Source organism: Alexandromys fortis, unplaced genomic scaffold (genome assembly GCF_014885135.2).
Source record: "Alexandromys fortis isolate MF-2015 unplaced genomic scaffold, M_Fortis_MF-2015_v1.1 scaffold_107, whole genome shotgun sequence".
Lineage (NCBI taxonomy): Eukaryota > Metazoa > Chordata > Mammalia > Rodentia > Cricetidae > Alexandromys > Alexandromys fortis.
Genome location: NW_026067987.1, coordinates 1,686,216 through 1,710,853, shown reverse-complemented (window position 1 = coordinate 1,710,853; position 24,638 = coordinate 1,686,216). Strand labels below are relative to the sequence as shown.

The 24,638-nt window shown below is 40.7% G+C and overlaps 1 long non-coding RNA gene across 2 annotated transcripts in view; it reads right to left on the bottom strand.

Moving 5' to 3' along the window:
* LOC126511977 (uncharacterized) overlaps nucleotides 1–24,638 on the bottom strand; it is a 69,591-nt gene that overhangs the window by 5,836 nt on the left and 39,117 nt on the right. Inside the window, exons 3-6 of one of the 2 annotated variants that reach the window (XR_007594853.1) lie at nucleotides 21,864–21,971; nucleotides 9,597–9,972; nucleotides 7,459–7,783; nucleotides 6,712–6,859 (exon numbers count right to left, since the gene is read on the bottom strand). This is a non-coding gene — a long non-coding RNA (uncharacterized lncRNA). Of the gene's footprint in view, nucleotides 1–6,711; nucleotides 6,860–7,458; nucleotides 7,784–9,596; nucleotides 9,973–16,514; nucleotides 17,022–21,863; nucleotides 21,972–24,638 lie in introns of those variants that run through there. The other variant, XR_007594854.1, reaches the window with a different exon arrangement.

Genomic DNA, 24,638 nt, shown 5'->3' with positions numbered 1-24,638 from the left:
GTTAAACTGCTGATTGCGGCTCCAATGTGAACTGCTGTGTGCCTGGAACTGTGCTCAGCTCAGAAGCACCAAATGACTCTGAGGCAGGAGTGGCTTGCTCCATGCTGAACTGTGCTGATCTCAGGCAGGAACTACCGTAATTACCTTAAAACCGTGCAGTTAAGGTTTAGACTGAGCAGGACACAAGCAGTACCATATTACCTGTACATGGTGCAACTTAAGTTTTTAAGAACTGTTTAACATTTTAAGAAATGCTCCTAGATAGTGAAAAAATTACAGATTCACAATAAAACAGATTCAGACAGACCACTAAATGGATCACAATGTTGGATGAGTGTACGTAGGCTTGAGAGAAAAAAAAAAATAGAGAGAGAAAGAATAAAGTTAATGCCCTTAAAAAAAAGGGGATAAAGTCTTTAAAGAGACAGAGTACAGATAGTTATAGATTAAGAGAAAAAAAAAAATAAGCCACGTAAAAATGAAAAATTCACAGAGAGTCTGGATTATGTACATTGTGTTTTCTTTAAAATTTTTGACTGTGAAGGAGCTAAGTACAGAGAGACATTTCATTGTATGGGCTGCCAAGCTAAACCAAAATGGATTTCATGAGGGTATTATGATTTCAGAATTTGGGTCTAAGGATATGATGCTTTGGAGAGGGTCTTCTTTTGTTTTTGCAGAGGATGAGACCCTGTGGATTGCATCTATTCCAATTTGGTATGATAGACCACGCCCTCCTGAAAGGTTGCTGTAAACACCCTCAAAAAAAATTGCTTCGCTCAACTGCCAACTGAGATGAAACTAGCACACAGGTTATACCATGAAAGACCTAATTAACGACGCCCCTATTCAGCAGGAAGCAGTTTGGAGAGAAAAACTACGCCCATGTTCCCAAATATTGTTTATAAATGTTCTTTTACATTTAAAGGGGGATATGATGTAGATATGAATAATTTACATTGGTATGGATTTTATGGTCAATTTTGTTATATGTATATGATTTTTGATCTTGATTAAGGTATTGTGATTGTGTAATTCATTTAAAAATGTAATGTATAATTAGGAAATATAGGTTGTTAATGGATAATCATCGCTAATACTTAAGCTTGTAGTCATGTTAGTTAGATTTTCTAGATATATAGAGAGATATTTTAGTTAGATAGGCATTCTTCATATCTTTCAAAGGCTGCAGAATATGGCATTTAAGATATTTTAATAACTTAGGGTTTTTCATGACAATGAGACACATTTGCTCCTGGCAGCACCAATCTATTTCAAGAGGAAGATGGGCATCGAAGAGAATCCTTATGGAGTTTGATAGCCATTTGGGCAAGAAACTGCTCTTGCCTGGACTGTTGCATAAACTGGACACAGAGAACCCGCAGAGAGAGGACTGCTGAACTTGCCTAAAGGTGAGATGACCTTTTGGGGTTCCTGCTTCATGAAAGAGTCTGTGAGACATTCTGCAGGACACAGCAAAAAGTGACTGAACTGTCTTTGGAATTTCTTGCTTGATGAGAATGTCTGCTGGATACTATGGGCCTGTAGGCCGAAGATGGATGCCCCAACGGTACAGAGGAACTTTGGGTGACTGTCCAGGCAGCGAGATGTCTCTGTCATTTCTAGAGTTTTCTTATTTCTTGTTTGATAGGTAATATTATATCCTTCTGGAGTCTTTGATAGAGTTAAAGAATGAATAGTTATAGTTTTCCTTAGTTATGGTAAGAGATAAATTAGATATAAATATTGTAACTGTAATTCTTACTTGATAACTGTTTTGTTATATGTAATTTTACTATGCTAAAGTTAAAGCCTTTCTTTTTTGTTTAAACAGAAAAAAGGGGAAGTGATGTGGGAGTGTCATATATCAATCTGTTGATTTCATTGGTTAAGTTATAATAAACCAACTGCTTGGCCTCAGCTTGGAACATAGATGGGAGGAGTAAACAGAATAGAATTCTGGGCGGAAGAGGAAGTGAGGTCAGACTCTGCTCTGCTTCCGGGGACAGACCCGACAGCTCTGCTGGAGCAGAGACGCCATGCTCAGCTCTCCCAGGCAACTCCAACCCACGATGGACTTAGGCTAGAATCTTCCCGGTAAGCGCACCTTGGCGTGCTTACAAACATTATTAGAAATGGGCTAGTCCAGGGGCGAGAATTAGCCTGTAAGGGTTAGAGTTCATGGGCCAAGCAGTTCTTTAAATGAATACAGTTTGTGTGTTGTTATTTCGGGCGTGAGCTAGCCATGCGGGCGGCCGGGTGCTGGGGACGCAGCCCTGCCACCGCTCCTGTTTCAACACCTCATCTTCACTCCAACGCACCAGGAACCTTCAGCTATAATAGACATTTTCATCCATAAATTGCTTTATTCTCATGTGTTTTTTTTTTTTTATCATGGCAACTATACCTAGTGAACTGCAGCCCCAGCCCCCCAGCTTCCCTTCCAGATGAAGACAAGAAGCACATTAGATTAGGGCTCCCCCTCATGGCATCATTTTAGCATGTAACACTTTCACAGATTACCTCTATAAAAGCCCTATCTCCAGTTAAGGTTCTAACAAAGGTGTTGAACATTAGCCAATCATCAGTCTTCACACCGTGAGCAAGCACAATGCCGTCTATTGTTTGTGAGACAGTGAACTTAGATCGCATTTTTCTTCTGTTCTAATTTGTGTTACATAAATGTTTTAGCTGGAAATTTTAATACCTTGCCTTGAAATTCAGTAGGGCCTTTTATATATGCATTAATGATTGCATAGCCATATAGAAAGAGACCCCAGGCATGCGACTTTGGGATCTTGAGAGTTCTGCTAAAGACAGCTCACTGACCTTTGACCTGATTAAGTTCTGGGCTGGTCTTGAGAGATTTTCCAGTTCTTTCTTAGTACATACACCTCTTTTATCCTGCACATTTACATGATGTTCTAGAATGTACCACAGCGCCTTCTGTATTCATGACAACTTCTGGGTTCTAGAGGTTATATATTAAAGCATAATTTTTGTTTTCAGATAGGATCTTATTTAACCCTAGGCTGCCCTGGAACTGAACCTGCTGCTTAGCTCAGGATGACTTTGAATTGATCCTCCTGCCATACTACCTCACCATACTCAGTTTGTGGGATGTGTTAATCCCACCCATCAAGAATAAAACTACTACCACCGTTTAGAGCCAAATCTGAAGCAAGCTTTATTAAACACTGGCCAGGTGAGTGGGCTCTGGCTAGGTCCATACTCAAGTTCCTGGGAAATGTTCCTGAGTCACAGTTTGAAGCAGCTTAAGAAGGAAAACCCATAATTCATTGCATTTCCTATCAAGTCCAATCAGGGGCAGGCATGCATCTTGACACACCTTCAGCCTACATCCAGTCAGGGGCAGGTGTGTATGCTGATGTATTTCCTGCCTGTGAACCTCCCGCCCCCATGTGATCAAGCCCATCTGGTGCAGTTCGGTCAAATAAACTTGTATAGGGGAGTGATAACATGTGACTGGTATCTCCCATAAACAGCAGCCTCCAGCGTTTCAGAACGATCTGTGCTTGGGCAAGAGGCTTGCAGATCAGGGACATTTTTGTTTCATGGATCCCTGACGCATAGTAAGTAAAACTTAAAATATAACTTTGGGTCTCACAGATGCTGGGATTGGTAGGTGCCAGAAAAGCATGCAACACTGAATGGCACCCTCAGCTCTAGAACCCCAAAATATTTAAAGAACCTGAAAAAATATTTCTTTCATTTTACTACACACACACACACCTATATAAGGTACTATAATCTATCATACAAGTAATAAATATTTGATGAAGGAGATGTGAGATGTCAATTTTTAGAAAAAGAGGCCTGTAAAGTTTTCCTTTATTCTCAGGGATAAAATTGAAATCCTAAAATACTCCTCATTTAATAGTTAATAGTTAATCATTTTTCATCTGTTTGTTTGTGTGTGTGTGTTGTTGTGTCTCTGTGTGTGCACCTATGCTTGTGCACAGCATCTGTGTAGTTAGAGGACAACTTGCAGGTGTCAGTTTATCTCCTTCCATCATGTGGGTTCCAAGGATTGAACTCAGGCCATCAGGATTGGTAACAAGCACCTTTACCCATTTCTCTGGCCCAAGATTCTTTATTTAGGCTCCGCTCTTCACCCCAGAACTGAAATATTCCCACTTCAAGCACTGCCTATGGACAGAACCCGAGAATCCAGTTTAAGACCATCCATTTGAAGCATTTGGGTTGGTGTGTACTTTGAAAAGAAAAAAAAAAAACCTTTGGATATTAGAGACACGATTCAGTGTAAATAGTACACATTGCATGGTGTCCCCAAGAGGGTCAAGGGCAGATCTTTCTGTTCCCACAAATATCTCCACAACAATAGGTATGCACACCGTCACCCCAGGTAATCTAAAAGAAGCTCAGAACTTCAGATAGTAAATTGGTCAGATTTTATGTTCAATATGCATTATGAAAAACATCTATCTACTTTTCAAAGTATTTTTCAAAATTGGAGAATTCAGATGAGTGTTTGCTGACTGCCCTTCCTCTCTGGGAGAGATTTTCAAGCTTGGTTTGCAAAAGAATGCAACTTGATTGGAGTGTGGCTAGGAATGGGAATTTTTGGCAAATAACCCTGGCGGCGCTGATGCAGGTAATGTCTAAGGGGAAACCCTTCAACAAACAGTGCCCAGAGCCACAGTTTCAAGGCCTGGGAAACAGACAGCAACACCCGTAGGGTTATTTTTAACACGTGCCTCTTCCAGCACGTCCTTTGTCACCCATTTGACCCTGAAGGCAAGTTTCACAAAATGATTTCAACATTTTGATGGAATACGGATGTCCAAAAAGGCATAAATATACAAAACAAAGAAGGCAGAACAAAACAAGAATAAGGAGGGGAGAATTAGTACTTTAACTTCATTCTTAATTGATGACACATTTATGGGGAGAATTATCACTTTGACGTCATTCTTGATTAAAGACACATGTATTCATTCACTATTGGCTGTGTCCTGTGGGTCAGACACTAAGATCAGGACCTGCACAACCACAGACTCTATACCGAGTAACACTCTTTTACTGGTTATTGCTCTTTCCTCATTCACCTCTCAGATTTGTTAGAGTGGTGGGCAGAGCCGCTGAAGCATCTAGAACAGCCATCTCCATCATAATTCCCTAAAACCGCAGCCCTTCAATACGGTTCTTCCCATTGCGGTGACCCTCAACCATGAAATTATTTTTGTTGATACTTCTTAACTTTAATTTTTCTGCGGTTGTGAATCGTAAATGTAAATAACTTTTGGAGATGAAGTGTGCCAAGAGGGGGTCGCAGCCCACAAGTTGAGAACCAGGGATCTAGGCCATTTCTAGGCTGTAGCTCCATCTGCTGGAATATAAGAAAACTCACCGGTGTCCAGCTGCCTAATAGAGGCGCATAAGACTAATAATCTCCGTGACGGAGAGGCTTTGGTGTTAATTAGGTTAACACCCTCCCCCCCAAATGTTCCTAATACAGGCTCTGCTTACTGGAGATGAACTGACCTTTCTTCTGGAGCCTCACCTTGAGCCTGAGCTCCTGAGAAAAGCCCGGAATGGTGCACCAGGTCTGATCTTAGTCACAGGTAGTGGACTGGGTAGGATAGTTCAGAACAGCCAGAAATCCTTCCCCGGGTCTCCTGTCCTGAAGCTGTTTGTTCCGCCCGTTCCCTCTCCCCTCTGTTTCCTCTGGCCCATTCTTTTCTCTGCAGTACCCAGTGGCTCCTAAATTCACCCACCAAGGCTCAGGTCCCAGCTTCTTCATCTATGCACGTTCTTTGCTATGCTTGGTTCTTTGATGGGTTTGCACAGAGTAAGAGAGAGAGATCTATGATCTCTGCAAAAGCTGCCATACTGGGGTCTGTTGGAGGCTCTTGATCTCTCTATAGGCAGGCGTGCACCTCTGTAGGAGGGAGCGAGAGCCAAAGGCAAATAGATCAAGAGCATAACACGCAAGAGCATAACACACTATTTTTAGATGTGTTGGCTTCTACAGAAATGGAGGATTTGAATAAGTAGAGGGGAGGAACAAGGGTGAGGAGGGTGGAATGAATATTTGTGAGTCTGGGAATGAATGTGATCTGTGGTCAAGCCATGAAGGAACAAGAGGAGATGGAATGGGGAACCCCCTACCCAGCGTCAGTTCCACAAAGGAGGGACTTCATGATTCCCAACTTCTCCTCTGGGCCTGAACTGCAGGATCTAAGGGCAAACGCATAGTATTTGACGAATGAATGGAAGATAGAAGCTACTGACAGGTGTTGCTGTAGTGATTGCTGTTATACTCTATCAAGCAGTGCCTTTAAAAATACCTAGAAGTCAGCCAGGTGATGGTGGTGCATGCCTTTAATTCCAGCTCTTGGGAGGCAGAGGCAGGTGGATCTCAGTGAATTGGAGGCCAGCCTGGTCCATAAAGTGAGTTCCAGGACAGCCGGGACTGTTATACAAAGAAACCCTGTCTTAAAAACCCCAAAAAGAAAAAGAAAAGGGAATATCTAGGGTCTATATAAATTCTGACTTAGGAACATCTGTGATGCTGAGTAGACCACATGGTGACGACTAAATCAGAGTTGGCATAAACGTGGAGTTTGAAGTGAGAGCCATAGTGTTTATAGAGAGGGTTCTATGTGTCAGGCCCCACGGGAGTCCTGGCAAGCATGGCATCAGTAATTTAGAGTAACTTCTTATTACCTGATGTCCTGGGACAGATTTCTCTTCTCCTGTCCCTGGAAACGTGATCTCTGCCTGTTCTATCAGCATCTGGACCACTCAGGGTTCAGACAGAGGAGGGTTCTTTCTCTGTGTGTCTTCTCTCCACGCCACAGGTCCTCCAGAGTTCCTGGATATGCAAACAGGCCCGTATTTTACTTTCTGTCAGACCCCACATCTGGATGCTGGCATGAAACCCTCTCATTCAGCTCTTCATTTAAATGCCTCCTTTCTTTTTTCTCAGAACCCATTTCTTCTGTAATCTTTGCTTATAGGGCATAAGTTACCCAGACGCTGAACATAGCGACCCCTTCCCGAGTGCTGGCTTTTCTCTTTTGCCCCCAAGCCTGCCAGTCACAGTGGCGCTGTCTTAAAGATCGGTCTCTTTGCCGGGTGTAGCGAATGGCTCGTGACTATCATCTCAGCACTTGGGAGGCCAAGGGAGTAGAGCTGCTGAGCTTGAGGCAAGCCTGGGCTACATGATAGGTTCCAGGCCAGCCTGGGTTACAGTGTGAGACATTTTGAAAAGAGCAATAACGAAATCAGGTCTCCCATTTGTCATGGGCAACCATCTTCTTTATTCCTCACCCCAGTGCCCCATACCTGTGTTCATCTGTTCCCCCACATCTCCCGCACCTGTCTCTCTACACTCTCTCTCCCCTTACAAATGGTTCACCACACCAAACTTAGATAGATATTTAAATGTTTTAACTTAGCTCCATTACTTACCGTCCAGCTTTATTCCTCCTCAGTCTTCGCATTGCGTGAGGGAGGACATATTCCCAGGCCCTTGTGGCAGTGCTGAGGGTCCTTGTGCCTCCCTTAATCGGGACCCTGTTTTTTATCCTCTTCAGCATTGTTTCTTCCTGTTTTGACCATTCCCCCCTCTCTCCCTGCAGTGCTTTCATGGCCAAATCCTTCTTTCAGGATGGCTTCTTTGGTTCCTCCACTGAGAGTCAGTTAACTATCTGAGAAACTCCCACAAGACTCTTGTCGGCTTTGAAGAACTCTGCACAGGCTGCAGCGGTTTTACCCGTTGACTTGGGGTTCCCAACTAAAATGAAAGTTTGACAAAAGAGAAATGTATGTCACGTCTGTACTAGTGAGTCCCAAGCTTCTAGAAAAGTGTCTTCCATAGACAAAGCACTCTATAAAGGTTTGTTGAGTGGTCAATGGGTCTCTGGTAAGCCTTGAATTTTTTTTTTTTTTGTGGTTTTATTTTCTTTTGCTTTGACCCAAAGATAAAAAATAGAACCCACTTCATAGTAAAGTTATATGGATTAAATGAGAAAATACTAGGACCTCAAAAACTGTTGCCACTATTATTATGACTCTAATATTATCTCCTTCCTAATGCTTCCTCCCTCCTACCTGCTCTAAGCCCTGTGGTAGCACTGGTCGGATTCTACTCGCTAATCCTGACGAGGTGGCCAAAATGAACTACAGCTTACAGATCAGGAAATAAAGATCAGAAATATAAGCAGCCTATTGAAGATCATATAGCTAGCTCCTTTTGGGCTCAAATCCTAAGAATGAGAACATTCAAAATAGTGCTTAAAATCTTAAGTGGGAATGATTGGAGGGGAAGGTTTAACAATGACGTGAGTAAGGATGTCCTAAGAAAGAGACCTTGCTTTGGGTTGAGTGAGTAGCTGGGCAGCCAAGGTGGGTACTTAATAAACAAACTGTCATAGGCATGGGACTTCTACTCGGGTGAAAGGTGAGATGCTGGACGTTTGACCATTCGGAAAAACAATAGCTCATCGTAGCTACCTAGATGCCTGAAAGTTCACAGTTGTTCCCTTCCCTCGCCCCTTCCCCCTCCCTCCCTCTCCTCTCTCCCTTCCTAGAAGTAAGAGATGTTGTATGTTCACTGAGCCTCCCCCTCCAATCCTCCCACCTTCCTAGCCACTTGTTTGTCCCCTCCCCCATGACTCATTGGTCTTTTCTTAGCCCCTATCCTACACCTATTTGGGTGGCTTTCTATGAAGTTCCTGAGAAGGTAATTTATGCCAGAACCCCAAAGCAGGCCTTTGCCAGCAGGTATAAGAACAGGTAGTCCCAGGCACTGCGAAAGTTTTAGAATGGACAAATAAAAGAAACTGCAGTGAGAACTCTTTCTCTCCTAATACCAATGTCTCTAAAACACCTAAAGTTTACATAGAACTTACACGGCAGGCTCTGTTCTGAATGCCTGGAGATGCGCGCTAAAGTGTTCCTTACGTTGATCCAATGAAATTAGAACTATTACTTCTCTGTTCTGCAGTGAGACACGGAGCACTGCTGAACCTTACCCTTTAGATTATGTTGGCCTGTGATTAGCTAGAAAATAAGACCTGTAAAGTCGTGGGAGTGGAGGGAAGACCTATAAAGAGATTTTGGCTAGAGAACAGGAATGTCCTGGCATCTATGGCCCTTTCGTTCCCCTACCAGCCAACTAAGCAATGCGGACAACGCAAGTGCCCCTTGGGGACATCAGTGACCTTCTGTGAAGAAAGCAGTAAGCACACTTTTTAGGTCACTCATCAACTATACCAGTATGAATTTTTTTTTTTTAACACAAGCCCCTCTGTCGTTTCTTAGCCTCAGTTTCTTCGTTTGTTCTAAAAAGAGACTTGACTAGGGAGTTTGTGTGGACTTCTGTGTTGAAGTTTCTTCCCGGGCTTCTTTGACATCATCGCCTTGTTAGAATACTTCTCCACCTCAAAACAGTTTTCAATATCTTCTCCACAGTCCGCGCCCCCCTCCCCTACCGCCGGCTCCCCAAACCTCTCTGGCAATCTTGATATTAGAAGTGGCCGTGTTGTGGGGAAAAACCTCAAGGTTTCCATTTGTTTCCTCGTTTTAAATTAGCAAAAAGGATTTACCGTCAATGCACCTCGAGAGATGGAGCCTTATTAAAACCAAAAACGGGCGGCTCATGGGAAAGCTCGGGGGCACTTGAGCATCACTCCATATCTGTGTCAGCCAAAAGTTGGGCTGACTTCTGCTGCCGTACACGCTAACCAAATTAAAGTATCACATCATCATTGCAGGTTTCACAATGTCTATCTCGTCGTGTCTTCTTCTCTTTTCCTGTGCAGCAAAGCTGAGCCCGAGGTAAAATGTCACGCCGCTGAGCGAGCACGCTCACCCGGCAGCTGGCAGCTGGCAGCTGACCTACTTGCTTCATTGGAAGTTAAGACTAACGTCTGCTCTTCGGGCGCCTCATTGGACTCGCCCACCATGACTAGGACTGTTTGCCTTGGGAAAAAAAAAAAGAAAAAGAAAGAAAGAAGTCATTCAGATCAGAGGTCTCAGATGCCAGGGGAGATAACTTTTATCTCTCTGACCAGGAGATGGGACGGTGGGACCGCATGTCACTGTCACACTTACGTTAAGACGTGGGTTTGAATGTGAGTCATGTAAAACAGATTCTCCCAGAAATGTAAAAATCATTGTACTGGATTTTTGAATCAGTTGTCACCAAGCTTGGTTATAAAAGTAAAAACCATTTATTTAAAAAGAAAAAAAAAAGACAAACAGCAAACGCGATAGATGTGAGATTCAAAGAACACTTTGTTTAAAATCATGCCAGCAGCGATTACGCTTTATGCTATGGTGGCAGATGCCTGCCTGCCCCTTCTGTATTCTTCAACCCCCAGAACTCTACAGGGAGCATACATCACTTGGTCACTCATGCCTTCAGTCCGCTGTCCCAGTTCCCAAGAGGCACAAAAGACCAGGCTTCTTTTTAAAACAAAGGACCAGGTGTTTTGAGGAAAGACCAGGTGTTCAAAGAGACTGATTGCATTCTGAGACTCAGGAAGGCTGCATGATGCTCAAGGAACCCAGGAGTTACCAGTATGATGTATGCAAATTTTCCACAATGGAGTGAAAAGCCCAGAAGTTACAAAAACTGGCTACCTAGAAGAAGACTGCTTTAATGTCAAACCAACAGGTGGAGATCACCTGGAATTCAGAAATGCAAGCTTCATAAAAGCCATTTTTACTAGAATGGGATGGAGTCCCAAGGTAGTTTCGATTTGCATTTCCCTGGTAGCTGGGGATGTTGAATACCTTTTAAGAGCTTCATTATCCATTTGCGTTTTTTTCTTCTGAGATCTCTTTGTTCAATTCCAATGCCCATTTTTAATTAGGGCATTTGTTTCCTTGATGTTGAAGATTTTCTTAAGTTCCTTTCATATTCTGCATATATTATACATTAACATATTAATATTATATTAAATATATTTTAAATTATATTTAAATGATATATATTAAATTATATGTTATAGAATATATATGTGTATTCCCAAATACAACCTGGGGAATCCACATGATGCTACTTGTACACTTGAATGTATGTTTTCAGGGCTGACCATTTGGCACTGGGACAACCAATTGGTATGCTCTTCCCAGGGAAGGGCCACCTCTCCTGATCCCAACTTTCCTCAGTTGCCTATAGTTCCTTGTGTAGGACAGGGACCTTGCAGGTTTTTCTCCTTCAGTTTGGTACCTTTGTCTCTGTCCTTTTTCTTCAGCTCATGTAGTGGAGTTTCTGAAATAACTAGGGAACACAATCCCACAGCCAAGTCCCCTGATCCAGAGGGCTCTTACAATGCCCCCCCCTTAGTGTTCCCTGATTCTTGGGTGTGTGAGTGTTCTGTAGAGTATCCCCTGTAATTGGGCTCCCTAACTTTACATATTGATTGGTTGTGGTCTTCTGTAATGGTCTCCATCTCTTGCAAGGAGAAGTTTCCTTGATGAAGGGTGAAGACAACACTTACCTGTGAGTGTTTGTCCTTATGTAAGAACAAATGTTTATCAATCGTAGATAGAGATTATGCTAGTTTAGTAAACTAGGATTGAAGATTCTTTTTCAGTAACCGTGATTTCACTAGCATCGATTAGTTAGCTAGGTTTCAACAACCAGGCATGGCATCCTTCTAATTGGATTACTCTTACATCCAATTAGAGAATCATTGGCTACTGCCATAGTATGTGTGTCACTACTGCACCCATAAGGGGATATGCCATACTGGTTATTGATGGGGGTCATAGGCATCATAGCTAGGTGGGACTATATATTATCTCTCTCCTTTGGAAGCTTGCATGGTACTTTCTGGTACCATGGAAGCTAGTCCTCTGGGAAAGGGCATTCAGGTCAGTTCCTGATCAGGGGCCTCTGGAGGTTGCCTCTTAAGTGCAATAGGGACTGTACTTCTATCTCTGGGAGATAACCAAGGACAACAGCAATAGGCTGTCTGTTTTGGTATTCTCTTAGATAGTCCTGGCCAACAACTTAAAAGAAGGCTTCTCATGTCTGGTATCAGGGTTTTGTTAGCTGGTCTTTGGCTCTTGGTTGGAAAACTGACTGCCATTCAACAAGCTGCTTCTTTGTTTGACTGACTCTTGCCTTTGCTGCAGAAAAGCTCTTTGATTTCCCAAGGACCCATTTGTCAATTGTCTTATTTCCTGAGAAACTGGGGCTCTCTTGAGAAAGTTTTCACCTCTGCTAATCTCATGTTACCCCAGTAAGAATGTCCTTTATGAAGAAAACAACAACCGATGCTGGCAAGGATGTGGTGGCGGTGTAAACTAGTACAGTCACTGTAGAAACCAAGGGGGAAGCTTCTCAAAAGGCTAAAAATAGATCTGCCATATGACTAGGTATACCGCTTCTGGGCATACGCCCAAAGGGCTGCTTACCCTATGACACAGACACCTGCACAGCTATCTTCACTGCTGCGGTCCTCACGGTGGCTAGAAAATGGAACCATCCCGAATGTTCATGAACTGATGGATGCTGAGAGAAAATGTGCACATTCACTCATGAGAATTTTATTCAGCCCTAAAGAACTTGGGGGAAAAAATGCACTGAGTGAGGTAACCCAGGCTCAGAAAGACAAACACTGTATATCCTCTTAGATACAAATCTTCACCTTTTTAGAGTGCTGTGCTTTAAGTTGGGGTGAGATGCCAGTAGAGGCCAGGTAGCAAGAAAGGAGCCATAAGAAAAGTCAGGGAAGAGGAAGAGGGTTGAGGCAGGAAATACTAAAACACAGAATATGAAAGTGAAATGGGGGACCACCGTGGAGGATAGAAGAAAGGTGGTCAACTCAAACTAAGGATGAATAAGCCATATAGGAACTTACATTTTTACAAACAGACTTGACAGAAATGTTTTTTAAAGCTTCCCCCACACCAACAAACAGGAGATTGAACAGAAATACTTGGAATGGGGGGTCAACACTTCTCTCAGAAAGTCATAATTTTCAAAACAAAATTTCAATGCCAAGTGAGGGATACCTCCCCAGGAGCTGTTGGCCAGGGAATCCACAGAGCTCTCCAATAGGTTATTGCTATTGCTCTTGGTTGCCAAGCAAAAGTAAATAGTAATGGTGAAGGTACCATATACTCTGGATACAGGTCACAGAGACATTAACCTGAAGCTAAGCTGGAAGTTTCCTATCTGCTGGCTAGCATTCACAGGTCTGGAACATGCTACACAGATGGTTGCAAGAAAGAAGTGATCAATGACCACACCTAACCATAGACCCTGTGTCTTATAATGCTAAAATGACAGGCAAGATATGACCACTGTTGTAATAGCGGCATGAATGCTCTGGAGACAATCAACCCCTTCTGTGTTAGATATGAGGCCTCTTCCAGGGGAAAGAGTACATTAATGAAGAATTAATCAAAAGTTTAAGGCTAGGGAGGTCCCGGGCCCTATGAGGGAATATGTTATCAATGTTATATCAAATGAATTAAACCTGTTTCTAACCATTTATATTTATACTCATAGACTAGTGCAACTCTTAGCCTTGATCAGAGAAGTCTCTTTCATCATTGGACAATGGCTGAAGCAGGAATAACTGACCAAAGTGCTAAGACTAAAGGACTGCTGAGTGTTCAGCTCCAAACAGGACCTCTATGTCACCCTGCTCTGGCATCCAGTAAACATCACAGAAGAGGGGATACAGAGGCGTTAAAGGAGTTGAAGGGTGGGAGTTGATAGACGGGAAGTTCTGCTCTTACCTGTATATGATATGACTGAGGCAAACATGGACGCTCAGCAACCTTGAATGCCTACAAGGGCCTGGAAATAGGAAGAGGAAAAGGGGCAGGAGGGTAGGAGGAAACTGGTTGGGAATAAGATGGGAGTCAGTGGGAGGGGGATGAGAGAGGGTAATGAGGGATGAAGGTGGTCATAGTGCATTGTGTCCTAGTGTGATCCCATCAACATGCGGTACAAGCTTCTGGAGCAGTATATTCTACCTTGTCCAGGAGAAAGATCTTGACCTGACATTAAAGTGTCTTGTGGACTCCCCATATGCTGGTTGTTCTATCTATTTCTTTATAAGACAATCTCTCTCTTTTTTGGGGGGGCGGGGGATTTTCGAGACAGGGTTTCTCTGTAGCATTTTTGGTTCCTGTTCTGGAACTGGCTCTTCTAGACCAGGCTGGCCTCGAACTCACAGAGATCGGCCTGCCTCTGTCTCCCAAGTGCTGGGATTAAAGGCGTGCGCCACCACCGCCCAGCATAAGACAATCTCTTAACTGAGAAAACATATAAATATAAAACCCAACTAGGAATAGAGCTTTGAGATAAATTTTTATTTCATCTATTCCAAATAACTGTCAGGAATTTCTTGGGCTTTTTTGTTTGTCTTTTGTTTTTTTCTTTAAATTGCTTCTTGGTTTCAAATTCTCTTGGTAATTGCTGTGCTAGCTAGTTTTATGTCAACTTGACACAAACTAAAGTCATTGGAGTGGAGGGAGCCTGGATTAAGAAAATGCCTCTAGAAGATCAAGCTGTATGTAAACCTGTAGGGCATTTTCTTAATGAGTGATTGATGTGGGAGGGTCCAGCCTATTGTGGATGGTGCCATCTCTGGGCTGGTGGTCCTGGGTTCTACAAGAAAGCTGTCTGAGCAAGCCATGAGGAGTAAGCAAGTAAGCAACACTCCTCCATGGCCTCTACATCAGCTCCTGCCTCCAGGTTCCTGCCCAATTTGAGTTCTTGTTTTGACATCCATTGATGAGAAATAGTAATATGAAAGTGTAAGCCAAATGAACCCTTTCCTCCCCCAACTTGCTTTTCAGTCATGGTGTTTCATTGCAGCAATAGAAACCCTGACTAAGACAGTTGCCCTCTTCACATGGCTTCAACCCTGGTAGTATTTTCCCTTCACAGCAAGCTCAGTATGATGCTCTGTAAGTAAGTTGGAATGGTAGTGTAAAAGAAAGGAAATGCCATTTCCTGACTCAAGTGTGCTATAGTTTGCTGTTTCTTGTTCCTGCTGCATAACTGATCAGTAAGACTGTGCGTAGCACCATCCAGTCATGTCCTGGCCCTGCTACTGACTGCTGAGCCTATAACCTCCTTCTGCTAATAAACACATGGATCCTCCAGGTTAGCCCCTACCCATTTCGAGGCTAGCAACTAGACAATTGCTACACAGTTCTCAGACATTAGGAGGCAACCATTTCTTAGCCCCATTACTTAGCCCATCACACTGTTCAACCAGTCTGTATGTCCTAACAGTTTGTGCTGTTCCCTGGTACTCATTTACCACATATTTTTTCATTCATGTTTCTAAATGATGGCCTCCCAGAATAAACACATCCCAATGCTTAGAACCTGCAAGTATATGAGGAAAACAATACAAGTACTTCTGAAGAATATGTCAATAGTATTGACTATGTGAAGCCATCACTACCAACTGTCTCCAGGACCCTTTCATTTTTGTAAAACTGAAACTTCTCTACCCATTAAACCATAAATTCCCCTCCCTCTAGCTTCTGCAACCACCATTCTATTGCATCTCAGGACTAGTTTTTTTATATCCCATAGTACTGCAAAGTATTTTTCCTCTTATGATTGGCTTATTTCACTTAGCGCAATTATCTCAGTGCTTGGGTATGTAGTACCATGTGTCAAAAATGACTATATATCGTATTTTGTAATTATTTATATCTCTTACATTTTGCTTGTCTGTTTACATAGTAGTGTACCATAACCTATCTTTAAATGTACCATTATCCCAATAAGTGTAGGTGGAGACTGATCGTTCATTTCCTGGCTGCCCACACTCGAATAATAACACAAAACTATATTAATTATAACACTCTTTGGCCAATAGCTTAGGCATATTTCTAGCTAACTCTTATATCTTAAATTAACCCATTTCTATTAATCTGTGTATTGCCACAAGGCTGTGGCCTACCAGTAAGGGTATGGCTGGCGGCTGGTGTCTGTCTCCTTTGGCAGTTATATAGCATCTCTCTGAATCCACCTACTTTCTCTCTCTATCTCTGTTCAGATTTCCTGCCTCTATTAAGCCACTGGCCAAAACAGCTTCTTTAATAACCAATGATAATAAAACATATTCACAGCATACAGAGGGGAATCACACATCAAATGAAAACAAGTTGTTATGTTCATGTGATGATATAAATAAATGTTAATAGCTAGTAAAACAAAAAGAAATATGGGGAGAGTTAACTTAGCTGTTTAAAACTGTGCCAGAAAGTATAATAAATCAAACTGCTATTGGTGCATACATAGAAAGATTAGTGAAACGAAATAAAGATTTTAAAGATGTCAATGCATTGAGAAATTTCTTATAAGAAACAATTTTAATACCAACAAAATGAAGACAAAAGTATAAGTCAAAGGGATAGCTGGCAATTTGAAGAAAATATAAACTATATAAAGGCAAATTTCAAATTATGTCAAATACTTAAAAGTAAAAATAAATAAAAATTTTAGAAGAAACTATGGGTACAGTTTTTTTTAGTAACTTTGGAGTAGAAAGGGAACTTTTATGGTCTAAATTTTAAAAGTCACAAAAATTAGAACAGTAAACAAAATTCTGTAACTTTTGAAAAGTCCGCAAGTATAGAAAATACATCATATACAAGGTAAATGAGTATGGTTAGTGTTGATTGTTCTTTTGTCAGAATCTGGAATAACTGAGGAGACATGCCTCTAGGCACATCTGTGAGGGATAATTTAGCCTCAAGAAATGCCTGTGGACTATTCTGTTACATTAACTGAGGTGGGAAATCAACACTAAAGGTGGGTGGTGCCATTCCCTGGGCTTTGGTCCTGGACTATAAGAAAAGGAAGAAGCGAACTGAACACAAGCACTCTTTTCTCCATGTTTGCTCTCACTGATGTGGTGCAGCTCTCAGGGCAAGCTCGGAGCTGAAACTGTGTCCGGGCAAGACGCTGCAGAGGTTCCTCCATCTTGAGTTCTTGCTGAGGCAGGCCATTTTAGTTTTAACTACAAGTTGATCTCCTGGATGGAAAATCCCATGGAAAATTATCCAATTCTATTCTAGAACCAAGGTCAAGATGCCCCAGCTAACTTCTCTTGCCGGCTTATGCAACCCTCCCCTGCAGCTAATTGCCTATCTCAGAATCTGTTAAACTGTCCGCTTGTACATTCCCACCCCTATCCCTGCTACAACTGCTAAGTGAGATACCAGGATGTAGCTTTTGCTTTTATAAACCCCTCACCCTAAAAGCTGTACTTGGGCCCTGAGAACCTGAGTGTAGTCCCCGTAGATCCGAGTAAAGACTTTCAGTTGCCTATACACTCTGTCTGAGTGGTCACTTCTGGTGGTGCCCTGTAACAAAATAAACACTCTCTCCTTTGAGTTTTTTTGTGTCATGGTATTTTTTTGTTTCACAATGGCAGAAAAGAAATCAAGTCAACGATAAAACTATAAACTGGAAAAAATATACAAATCATGTCAATGACATTTCACACTCAAAATACATGTGGAGCCCAATAGAAAACAATGAAGAAAGAGGACTAAAATTTGAGATTACATCATTTTGCCTTGAAGGGGAAACAGTTTAATGTGATGAAAAATTTCATGGGAGCATTCCCTTTGGGGAACTTTTCTTACAGTCATTTCTGCAATGCTGTAATGATGTAGCTACTTAGTGTGGCAGGGTTTAGACAATAAGTAAACCATAGTATATTTACATAATAGATACTTTGCAGATGCAAAACCATTAATGGGTTTCTTTCTTGAATGGATACAGAGATGATAGATTATCCTGTTTCATAAAAAAATTCAACATGTAAAATAGTGCGTGTAATTTACCTCCTGTTATGCAATAAAGTGAATGAAGGGGTAAGAATATATTTTGGTCTAATATATTTGCATATACAAAAGCAAATATAGGAAAGATAAATAAGCCAACAATCCCAAGCTAAAAACAAAACAACAAAGTAAGGCCTGGAAAGAATAGGGCAGAAGAGGAAGGAGATGTATTTGGTTTATTCTTTATGATTCTGATTCTTAAAAAAAAACTTTTCAATTACATTTGTGTGTATATGCGTGTGTGTCTGTGTGTGTCTGTGTGTCTGTATGTATCTGTGTTGTTTATATGGTGTGTGTGTCTGTCTGTCTGTCTGTATAGGTCTGTGTCTATGTGTATGTTTGTGTCTGTGTATCTGAGTACATGTGTCTGTGGTGTTTATATGTGTGTGTGTATCTGTCTATCTGTCTGTATGTATGTCTGTATGGGTCTGTGTCTATGTGTATGTCTCTGTCTGTATGTCTGTAGGAGCACGTGTCTGTGGTGTTTATATGGTGTGTGTGTGTGTGTATGTGTGTGTGTGTGTGTGTGTATGTGTGTGGTATGAGCACCTGTCATTGTGTGGAGCTGAAGAAGCACTGAGTGAATGTGTAAAGCAGATAAAGTACTGAATGTGTTTGTGTTACTGACTTGGGAACAGCCAAGTCAAGAACCAATGTCTCAGACCTCTGGGAAGTTGTCAAAACCTTCCAGGGATCTCACCCAATCCTTGCTTTTCTCCCTTTCCTCTACCTTTGCATCACCCACCAATCCTAGAAACACTCTGTACCTAGGAACACAGTGGCCATACCTGACAAGAACTCAGGTAGGTGAATCACATTTTCCTTTCTGTCCCCCTTTATGCTTTACCATTCTCACCCTTAGCCTGGGAACAAGCTGCTTACAGGTGCCCCTCTGTTCACCTCCATTCCATTTTATGGAGACTCCAAGCCTTGGTTCAGACCTAGGGTTTCCCTACCCATTTTATCCCTATTTCTCCAGACAGCTCTTTGCCTTGCCACAGCACACTTGCAGAATCCTCTCCTCCCACCACAGATCCAACTCCCTAGGATCCCCAACCCTATCCCTTAGCTCTTTCTTGAAGCCTCTCTCATCCTTTTCTCCAAGCCCACATCTATTCCTCTCTGCTACCCACACACCTGCAGAAGCACCGCTCACCAGGCAACCCATAGCCATCACACTTTATCAAGATCGAGAGTGGACAACAGAAACCAAGAAATGAAACATGCACTAAAAAAGATAAGACCAGATATCAACACCTAAAATCACTTCCATCATCCCAACCCAAGATACCTAGACACCAGAACAAAAACATAATCATTAACAGCAAGACAATATGTCTCCATCACAACCCTACTAGTAGACCCTGGGAAATGAAATAAAGCTGAAGCCCAAGACAGGAACTTCAGGATAGCAATTTTGAGTGTGTTCTAGGACCTTGAAGAGGGTGTTAATAAATCCTTTTAATGAAGTCTATGAAAACACAAACAGTTCAATAAAATAATGAAAATAGTTCAAGACCTGAAAGTAGAAATAGAAACACTAAAGAAAGCTTCACCTGACATAAAACTGGAAATGAAAAATTTAGGAAGTCAAACAAAAAAACCTCAGAGTACACCACACTAACAGAGTACAAGACATGGAAGTGGAAATCTCAGGTGTTGAAGCAAGGTAAAAGAAATTGATCCTTCAGTCAAAGAAAATGTTAAATCTGAAAAAAAATATCCAGGCACAAAATATCCAGGAAATCTAGAACACTATGAAAAGACCAAATTTAAGAATAATAGAAATAGAAGAAGAAGAAGAAGAAGAAGAAGAAGAAGAAGAAGAAGAAGAAGAAGAAGAAGAAGAAGAAGAAGAAGAAGAAGAAGAAGAAGAAGAAGAAGAAGAAGAAACTCAGGTCAGTGGGACAAAAAAATATTTTCAACAAAATCATAGAAGAAAATTTCCCTAACCTAAAGAAAGGGATGTCTATTGAGGTACAAGAAGCATTCAGAACACAAAATTTATAGGACTAGAAAAGAATTTCTCCACGACACATAATAATCAAGATACTAAACACACAGAACAAAGAAAGAATATTAAAAAGCTACAAAGGGAAAATACAATGCAATATGTAAAAACAAACCCATTAAGAGAACACCAGATTTCTCAATGGAGACTCTAAAAGTCATAAGGGCCTGAATAGATGCTCTAAAAACTCTAAGATACCATAGATGCTGGCCCAGATTACTATACCCAGCAAGACTTTCAATGACAATAGATGGAGAAAGACATTCTACGAGAAAACCAAATTGTAGCAGTATCTGCCTCCCACTCCAATATTGGATGTATATCCAAGAGTGTTATATCTTGCAAGCAACAGGAAGTCAACCGAGACACTGAGCAATATCCTAAGCATAGGAAACTACAAAGCTTTGCCCCACAGTGACATATTCCTCCAACAAGGTCATACCCACAACAACAAAGCCATAACTCCCAATGAGAATATGGGTGCCAACTACATTCAAGCTATCACATTCCACTCCCTGACCCCCATAATCTTGTAACAATATCATAACACGAAATTAATTTAATGCAACTTTAAAAGTCCCCATAGTCTATGGCAGTCTCAACAATATTTTAAAGTCCAAAGTTCAAAGTCTCTTCTGAGAGTCATGTGATCTCTTAACTGTAACCCCCTGTAAAAATCAAAATAAAAAAAATCACATACTTTCAATATATAATGGCACAGGATATCTATATCTATCTAGATATAAACCTATCTAGATAAATATAAATCTAGATATATTACCATTCCAAAATGAAGGGAAGGGCGCATAGTGAGGAAATATTGTAACAGAATAAGATGGAAAACTATCTGGGCAAACTCCAAACTCCGAATTTCCATGCCTTATGTCCAATACTCTTTAGATTTCCAACTCTGTTCAGTTTTATTGACTGCAACATACTTCTCTCCATAGAGCTGGCTCCTCTCCCTGTTAGGGGTGTTCCTCTCCAGGTATCTCATGACTCTGGTATCTCTAACATCTTGGGTTCTTCAAGGCAATCAAGGCTTCCAACTTCACAGCTTCACACAATGGCCTCTCTAATAGACCTCCATTAGGTAACACCCCTGACACATGCCTGGCCTCAGTACCTTTATTCCATGACTCTTTTCTCCTATCCTTAACTCTAAAATCAGAACCACATGGCCAAAGCTGCCGAGTTCTGTTGCTTGCTGGGACGAGAACATGGCTCCCTTGTTCAATCTTCATTTTATATCTTCACCAGATTTCTGTCTTTCATTGCCTAAGCTTGCCTGTACTGAAACTTGCTCTGTAGACCAGGCTGGCCTCAAACTCAGAGTTCTGCCACACCCAGCTTTAAGTTTTTCTTTCCACAAATTGGAAACTTAGCTGGGTGGAATCTTACCCTGAGGTCACTCCCTTTATTACATTTATTAATCTATTTATTGCCTTGAACACAGGACTTAGCTCCACTCCACTCCCCGGTGCTCTTTTTCTCCCCAAAACTTACTTTTTATTATTTACCCTGCTCACCTTGCTCCTTTTAATTATAAATCTTCACTAGAGTTACCACTAATAACCACAAAACAGTCTATACTAGGTTGTTTTGTGATTTCTTCTGCCAATGGAATTAATCCAAAAATATTCACTTTAGCCTCAGGCAGACTATTCAGACAAGGGCAAAAGACAGCCACTTTCTTCACCAAAATATTACAATAACAATCTCTAGGCAATATACTAAATTTATTCTTTAAAATCTCTTCAGTGAGCCTCCAACAGTTCAAATAACTCTTAACACCACTGTCTTCAATGCTCCTACTAGTTTGGCCCATTAAACAGTGTTTAAAACATTCCATTGTTTTCATAACCCAAGGTACCAAAATCCTCCAAACAAAAACATAGCTAGGCCTATCACAGCAATACCCCAGTCTCTGGTATCAACGTCTGTCTTAGTTAGGGTTTCTATTGCTGTGAAGAGACACCATGACCACAGAAACTCACATAAAGAAAATATTTACCTGGGCTGGCTTGCTTACAATTTCAGAGGTCCAGTTCATTATCATCATGATGGGGAGCATGGCAGCATGCAGGTAGATGTGGTATTGGAGAAGCTGAAAGTCCTACATCTTGCAGGCAACAGGAAGTCAAAGAGAAAAAAATCAATTAAATTATAATAATAAAAGCCCAAAGCCAGAAGTATTCAGTGCAGAATTCTACTAGACCTTCAGAAAAGAATTAATGTTAATACTGCTCAAATTATTCCACAAAATAGAAATAGAAGGAACATTTGCCTAATTCTTTTTATGAGGCCACAATTACTCTTATAGGTAAACCACACAAAGACCCAACAAAGAAAGAAGATTACAGACCAATTTCCCATGTGAACATAGATGCAAAAGTTCTCAGCCAAACACTTGCACACTGAATCTAAGATCAAAAATATCAGCCACCATGATCAAGTCAGTTTTATCCTCTTTATCAGAGGTTTTGATACATAAATCAATAAATGTAATTCATCACATAATCAAAATGAAATAAAAAAACACATGATCATCTTACTAGATTCAGAAAAGGCTTTTGACAAAGTCCAACATCCCTTCATGATAAAAATCCATGAGAGATTGGGGATGCAAGGAACATATCTCAACACAATAGAGATAGTTTACAGCAAGCCCATGGGCAATATCAACCTAAATGGAAACTGAAAATATTTCCAACTAAAATCAGGGAAAAAAACAAGATTGTCCACTCTCTTCATACCTATTTGGTAAAGTATTTGAAATCTTAGCTAGAACAATAGGACAACTGAAGGAGATTGAAGGCTCACAAATAGGAAAGAAGCCAAAGTAGCTTTATTTGAAGATGATACGATTTTATACATAAATGATTCTAAAACCTCCACTAAACTACTTCTAAAGATGATAAATACTTTTTCATCAAAGGATAGAAAATTAACACACATAAAAACCAGTCACCTTCTTATTTGCAACTAACAAATGGACTGAGAAAAAAATTAGGGAAACAATATCTTTCACAATAGTCCCAAAGATATCTAACTCTAACCAAACAAATGAAAGCCTTGTATATTAAAGACTTTAAGACAATGAAGAAAGAGATTGAAAAAGATATAGAAGATGGAAAGATCTCCCATGCTCATGGATCAGTATAATAAATATAATAAAAAATGTCCATCCTGCCAGTATCAATCAATAGACTCAATGAAATCCACATAAAAATTTGAACACAATTCTTCATAGAAACTGAAAGGACATTTTTTAACTTCATATAGAAACACAGAAACCCAAAGCATCTAAAAAATCCATAATAATTAAAGAACACTGGAGGTATCAACATTATTAACCTCAAATTCTACTACAGACTTACAGTAATAAAAACATAATATATGATATTGGCATAAAAACAGTCCTGTTGATCAATGAAATTATTCAATTCAACAATCAATTGAATTTAATAAATTCAATCAAATTGAAGACCCAGATACAAGTCCACACACCTATGGATACCTGATTTTTATCAAATAATCTTAAAATACACACTAGAAATAACATAGCATCTTCAATGAAGTAATACTGTATGGTTGCATATAGAAGAATCCAGATAGACCCATACTTATTACTCTGAAAAAAACTCAATTCCAATTTGATCAAAGGCCTTAATGTAAAACCAGATACATTGACTCTTATGGGAGAGATAGTGGGGAGCAGCCTTGAACTCACTGGCCCTGGAAAAGAACAGAATACTCAGAGCACAGGCACTAAGATCAACAATTAATAAATGGGATCTTATGAAACTGAAAAGATTCTATATGGCAAAGGACACCGTCATTCAGAGAAAGTGACAGGTTATAGAAGGGGAAAATACCCTTACCAACTGTACATCCTAGAGAGGGTTAGTATCTAAAATAGATAACATAAAAAGGCAGGGGTAGGGGACAAATAGTTTACAGGACTATACAGAGGGTTTTCAAACGATGAAACTCAAACAGCTGACAAAAGTAAATTTTCAACATCCTTAGTCATGGAGGAAATGCAAATCAAAACTACACTGAGATTTCCATCCTATACTAGTCAGAATGGTCAAGATCAATAAAAACAAATGACAGCTCATGCTGACAAGGATGTAGAGTAAGGAGCACTCATCCATTGCTGGTAGGAATACAAACTCATAGAGCCACTATGGAAATCAGTGTGGTGGCTCTTCAGAAAGAAGAGAATAAATCTACCTAAAGATACAGCTATACCACTCTTGGATAAATACCCAAAGGATTCTACAACTTACTACAGAGACACTTATTTATCCATGTTCTTTGCTGTTCTTGTCCTTTTAGCCATAAATCAAAAAGAGCCTAGAGTCTGTCAATGGAGGAATGGATTAAAAAAAAAATGTGCTACATTTACATGATGGAGTATGTTGGCAGAGACTGCTCATTAATTTCCTGGCCACCAAGACCCAAAATAATCACACAGAAACTATATTATTTGCAATACTATTTGGCCAACACTTTAAGCTATTACATCTTAAATTAACCCATTTCTACTAATCTGTGTATCACCACATGGTTGTAGCCTGCCAGTAAGTTTCCATCAAGCCTCTGGCGTCTGTCTCCGGCTGTGACTTCTCTCTGACTCCACCTACTTTCCTCCTCTATCTGCTTGAAATTCCTGCCTTGCTTTACTCTACTAAGCCACTGGCTGAAACAGCTTCTTTATTAACCAATGGCAATAAAACATTCACTGCATACAAGGAGAATTCCACATCATTACTCAGTAGTT